We start from the raw sequence: 6,703 nt of genomic DNA, 5'->3' as shown, positions 1-6,703 counted from the left end.
TCAAGCACCAGCAAGATTCCAAGCTGGGGCTGCACAGGAAACTGAATTTTCTTGTGAGTGGAGGAGATGCCCCAGCACCCCATGGTCACATAGGATGTGACCAGAAGCTGATGACCCCCTCTCCTCAGGGATATTTAAAATTTATTTTACATACCAATTAACCTTATTTATCCCCATATCTACTAAATCATCTAACCCTTCTCCTCATGACTGACTGAACCCATTAAGCACCTTTATGGGAATGAGAATATAGGTGCCTCTTCCTCAAGGCACATTGTTTTCATTGGTCAGGAAATCACAGAAGAAACTCACTTCATTGAAAAAGACGTTTGATGACCACTTGCTGGAAAGTCAACTTCTGACAATGTCAAAATGAAGAGGAGCAAGAAAGGGGTTATGAATCTGCCAAAGGTGGCATGGACCAGCCCCTAGGAACCAAAGCTATGTCTCAAGGGTAATTGGTCTTAGTTTACAGTTTGCCTAAATACCTCTTCCTTTGGCAGAGCCTCAAAAAAAAAAAATTATTTTTTTTTCCAACTTGTGAACAGCTATAAGGACTTGATGAAGACAGCTGTCTAAAGAATATGTTTCTGTGTTTTATTCCCCCCCTCCTTTGCTACTGTGCTGTCCCGACATCCAAATCTTTGTAATAGAAATGCCCCTTCAAAGAACCTTGAAGGGATGTGATGCTGTGTAAAGCCTAACTAATTACTTAGGGAAAATCAAGAGATTTTTCTAAGCAGGGAAAAAGATAATTTGTTTTGAGGTTATATTTACCACATAGGATACCGGACCTCTCAGGGTAAAAGATAATAGGAATTTGTCTGGGGAGGACAATGCATTCCTTACTAGAGATAGGCAAAGTACCACATTCATTTAGTCCTGTTTGTGCTTAGGTAACATAGTCAGCAAGGTGCCTTGTACACAGATGAGTATGCCACATTGCTGTTGTTAGGTATTGTCCAGTTGGTTCTGACTCATGGTGATCCCCTATGTGTAGAGTAGAACTACTCCATAGGATTTTCAAGGCTATTTTTTATTTTTTTTTAAATGATGTGATTCTATTACCAAATGCAACTTTATGTCAAAAGGCACTAGGAAGCTGCTGAGCCTTATTATAACTACCTGTCTAGTGATAATATAATACCATATCTGATCTCACACTGATAAGTGAGACTAGAGGATCCATAATTAGTCAATAGGACTACCTGTGTAGTGTAAATGGTTAATGTGCTTTTAAATGCTAAAGAAAAGGCTGGAGGTTCAAGTCTACCTAGAGGTGGCTAGAGTAAAAAAAAAAATCAGCAATACAGAATCCTATGGAGCACAAGTCCACTCAGACACACATGGAGTTGCCATGAGTAGGAAATGACTAGTTGGCAACTAGTGGTTATCAGGGATAAGACCTCAGGGATTCCTTACCCTTAATTTAAATGCCCTCTTTAATTTGATACAGTATATAAATATTTATGGACTCCCTGGGTGGTACAAACAGTTACGCACTCAACTAGTAGCTGAAAAGCTGTTGGTTCAAACCCACCCCAAATTGCCTTGGCTTGGCAATCTGCTTCCAAAAGATTACAGCTTTGAAAACCCTATTAAGGAGTTCTACTCTGCACATCAGGGGTTGCCATGATTGATCTGTTGGCAACTAACAACACAGTAAATCATATTTATGGTACTATGGATGAATGCAATTTTTTTATAATCCAAATTTCCAGATGTTTATGAGTTCTGTAATATACCAAACATTTTACAAGTATAAGCTTTTTTTATTGATTAAAAGTTAAACCAACACCAACTTTTAATTGTAGAAGATGCTTCCCTACTACTTTAAATAGAGTACATAAGTTGAATCTTTCTTGGATGATTCTTTGACATCATAGCTATTGTGCTGTGCTGAAATGCAGTGATGTCTCCAGGATATATAGAAAAGTAGGGGGCTCTGCCCCTGTGCTAAATGTTCCCAATTCCATTTGGATTCTTTCTCTGCTTGAGACTTAAAAAAAAAAAATCTTTTTTTGAGTGTCCATACCCAACTATATACCTTTCCTTCTATTTTAATCTATTTTTTGGATAGAAATCAAATAAAAATGTTAAGTTAAAAGAAGCTAAATAAAAATATAATGTGTAATGTATAAATAGTCAAATGCTGGGTGGCTACCAAGACACTCAAATATTAATAATAATAGCTAAACATTTATAGAGGGCCTATACCTTGGCACTGAGCTAAATGTTTTATGTTGATTGTTCTGATCAAAGACTTTGTGATATCTATCTTGGCTACTCAGATAATTTATATACAGATATGGAGCTATAGGATAAGAACTGTGCTGCTAACTATAAGGTTGGTGGTTCAAATCTACCACTTGTTACTTGGAAGACCTATATAGGGTTATTATGAATCAGAACTGACTTGATAGCATTTAACAACAATAACACCACCACCATACCTTGTTTTATTGTGCTTTATTGCACTTTGCTTTACTTCACAGATACTGTGTCTTTTACAAATTGAAGGTTTGTGGAAACCCTGCATTGAGCAAGTTGATCTGTGTCATTTTACCAACAGCATGTGCTCACTTGATGTCTCTAAGTCACATTTTGGCAAATCTCATAAAATTTCAAATACTTTCATAATGCTATTGCATATTTAATAGACTATATTACTCCATGCTGTTGAGTTAGTTCCGACTCATAGTGATCCTATGCATGACATAATGAAGTACTACTGGGTCTTGAGGCATCCTTACATACAAAGGTTGTTATTGTGAAGTGCCGTCATGTTGTCTCTGACTCATAGTGACCCTATATAGGGTTTCCGAGGAGAGGCTGATGGATTTGAACCTCCTACCTTTTATTTAGAAGCCCAGTGCTTATCCTACCGCATGATGCCAGGACCCCTGATAAATGATAAAATAGTGTAAACATAACTTTTATATGCACTGGGAAACCAAAAAAAAAATTCATGCAACTTGCTTTATTGTGGTGGTCTGGAACCAAACCTGCAATATTTGTGAAGTGTGACTGCATATATGTGTGTGTGTGTGTGTGTGTGTGTGTGTGTGTGTGAATGTGTTTGTAGTTGTTTATTTCTATGTCATTGATTATATTCTAGTTGAAGTTACTCAATGAGTGATAATTGAGTAAGTCACGGTTTATGACAAGAGGTAATATTTAAGAAAATGTATGTTTCTTTACGTTTGGAATTTTTGTTTATCTTTCTCATGGATATGTCCATGGCAGGTCTAAGCATAACTGTTCTGTGTGTTGAACTTGTCTTTGGCACCATAGCCCTTCTGCACAGTCCCCTATACCCTTTGGGTACACCTGGCCTCTCTCTCCATGCTGGCCTCCCTCAGTCAGACAGGGATGTTTCTGCCGTGTACCAGTCCACTCTCTCACCTTTCCGCTCATCAAAGGAAGCATGTTTTGAGTCAGATTTCATTTAAGTCATGTCCTCCAAAGGGATAATTATCTCTTCTTTGGACATGGCATAGCTGTATAGAAAGAGAACTGAGTATGAAGGAAAGAAGATATTGGTTTTAATTTTGACCCAGTCACAGACTAGCCAAGTGGCTTAGGGCTTATGGTTTCCTATTCTTGGATCCCAGTTTCCTCTATTGTTAAAGAAAAGAGATGGACCAAGGGATCTTTAAGGGATCTGATACTTAGAAATCTTGCGCTCATAGATAATCAATGTACATATTTTAAATATTTTAAAATGTACATTGAATATCTATATCCTGGTTGCCATGAGTCAAGAGGTATAAGCTGCTTTTTTTTATGGAATACTTTTTTTTTTTTCTTTTCTGACAAGCTAGTATCTTCCCTTTCCCTCCACCATCTTAGTGATTTCTTTGAGAGCAGTTGCCAGTTGCTACTTAGTGATCTTTTAATTTTTTAAGAAAACAGCTGAATCTAACCTTGGTCCAAATCCTAATTTGTTTTTAAGCATATTGGGCAGGTGCCTTAATTGTAAGCCATACTTTTGTATTTAGTGCTTTCTTTGCTCTCAGAGAGTTTTAATATTAATATAATATAAATAATAGAGCTAATAATATTATTGATATTCACGTGGAAATAAAAGATCTCAGAATCCCCTTCTGGTAAGTGTTGGAGTTTTTATTTATCCTTCTGATTTCCATTTCCTTATTAGCATGACTGATGAGGGGAGAATGGTGCAGATTTTCTGGTTTGCGTCTGGCCTCCAATTTAGCCATCAGAGCTATGTTTGGGATGAATGGCAAAGTCCATCTTTGATTTTGATGAGATAGTCACTAGAAGTCCTCAGGCCTATGGTTCAAGAGACTAATGTAACTAAAATTCCACCACGTACTGGTTTTCCTTCCTTAAGGAATTCTAGCCTGAGACAATGAGTATTATGGCCCCTTATGTGTGCAGTTCCAAAAAGTAAAAACTCTTAACATACTTGTATGGAGCAGTTATGCTATGTTGCTGTTGTTAAGTGCCGTCAAGTCGATTTTGACCCATAGCGACCCTGTATAGGGTTTCCAAGGAAAAGCTGGTGAGCTTGGCAGGTCAAATGGCAGCTTGAACCACCGACCTTGTAGTTCAAAGGACTTTGCAGTCTGACGCATTAGCCCATAGCGCCACACCAGGACTACGCTATCGTTATCTCCACATCACTTTTGATATTGTTGATGACTCTCCTTAAAACACTCCTCTGACTTCTTTCACCTCACCTTTTCTGGACTTCTTTCTCACTCTCTGCTTTCTGTCTTTCTTGGTCTGTTCCACCTCTCCTCTTCCTTGATCCAGCTGTTTCATGCTCGTGTTCTCCAAGGCTCCACCCTCAGCCTTCTTCTTTCTCTACATCAGAGGCCACAACTTGGCTGCCAATAGAGTACACTATAGCTTATGTATGTATTTTATATGTTTGTGAGATTGAATTTAGTTCCCAACATTTGGAAATTTCAGGTTTCTTTGGGAAAAAAATGAGATTGGTAATGTTGAGCCCACTTTTGGCATGGCAAAAACCATCTCAAGTTAAGAAACAGCTATGTTCTTTAGTAAGACGGTATATTCTCCATTTCCCCAGAATTCCCACCACTAGTGCAATATGTAAATGTGATTATACCAACTTACTTCACTCAATTGCTGCCTGGGCCTGAAACATTTGAGCTTGTGATATTTGTGTTATATACTTGCCAATCTCATTGATTCTTTTTTTTCGGTGAAGAATATGGTCTTCATTGCTCTGTGGCGAGGGGTGCTAAGAGTTCTTGGTGGGGCAGGTCCTTTTCCCCTTCACCAGCACTGGCTTCTGGCTGGGCAGGATGGCACTAGCTCTGCGGATTGCAGCCATGCGCAGATCAGGCGGGTACTTGTTCTTGCGGATCATGTGCCAGACGCTGCTGGGCGTGGCTCAGGAGTTCTAGTTAAGGGTGGTCCATACGTATGTACGACGTGGCCGGTTTCCGCTGGCCTGACCTCTGCTTCAAGACTAACACAACCCTTTTGCCGTCGGCCTCCGGCTCCACACCTACAGTCTTGCGGTATATCAGCCCGTCGTAGTGGAAGGAGTTGTGGGTCTTTAAGTTATGGGGCACAGTGCTGTACTTGTACTTGTTTCTCTTGATCAGGAAACTGGAGCAGTTTCTTACGACCATCCATTGTGGATGCGCGGAATGGCGGCCACTCCTCTCCCTTTGGCGGCCGGAGACGGAAAGAGCTCAATCTCGTTGATTCTTGAGTCATCAACCACTGCTTACACACCAATGATTTCTAAAACCATCCTCCAGCCCAGATATCTTCCACATTGATGCCATAGTACAGAATTTACTTGATTTATCAAACACAATTCATAGAGTGCCAGGCATCATAGTAGGCATTTTTATATGGTTTTCTTATTTTTATTCTCCCAACAACTCTTTGAAGTAGGTATTATTATTAGTATTTTACACATGAGGACCTAAGACTCAGAGAGGTGAAGTTATTTGAACAAAGGCACATAGTCACTAAATGAGATTCACGGCCAAGAGAACTGACACCAAAGACCATGCTCTTAATCATTGTTACCTTCCTTGATTGGTGAAAACGGTTAATGTGCTCGGTTGCTAACCAAAAGTATGGAGGTTCAAGTTCACCCACAGGGACTTTGGAAGAACATGCTGGCTATCTATTTCTGAAAAATCACCCATTAGAAATTCTATGAACACCGTTCTACTTGACACCCATTGAGTTGCCATAGTCAGATTTGACTTGATGACAACCGGTTAACTAATTGGTTATCCTGCCTTTGGACAGCTCTAACACATGGATGAAATGGATGACTCAAATTCAGTAACAGAATTTATAATCTTCCTCACCAAGTCCACCTTTTTTTCTGAATCACAATGTTAAAGGCATCGTAATCGTTCCTAAAGCCAGAGCTTTAATGCCGTCATATTTTCCTCCTTCTCCAACTCCCTTCCCACAAGACTTTGTGGACTATGGCTTCTGTGATCTTCGTCACTAACTCTACTTTACACTCTTGCATTAGGGAAATCTACTTGCCTCTGGGAGATACAGCCTGGTTCAGGAGATGATACACACTAGTTTAATGACTGAACAAAGTGAACAAATAATGGAAAGAGTATGGTATTTGGAGCCTGTTTATAAACCTGGTTCTGCCATTCATTATCCAAGAGATCTTGGGCAACGTAGTTTTGAATCACTCTGAATCTTATTTTGCTCATCC

The 6,703-nt window shown here is 39.4% G+C and overlaps 1 pseudogene; it reads right to left on the bottom strand.

Annotated features, from left to right (window-relative positions):
• Positions 1-5,236: 5,236 nt before the first annotated feature.
• On the bottom strand, positions 5,237-5,758 carry LOC102819150 (annotated as a pseudogene).
• Between the last annotated feature and the right edge of the window lie 945 nt (positions 5,759-6,703).

This window comes from Chrysochloris asiatica, unplaced genomic scaffold (genome assembly GCF_000296735.1).
Source record: "Chrysochloris asiatica unplaced genomic scaffold, ChrAsi1.0 scaffold00100, whole genome shotgun sequence".
Taxonomy (NCBI): domain Eukaryota; kingdom Metazoa; phylum Chordata; class Mammalia; order Afrosoricida; family Chrysochloridae; genus Chrysochloris; species Chrysochloris asiatica.
Note: the sequence above shows the minus strand (reverse complement) of the source record. Positions and strands in the feature narration are given on the sequence as shown.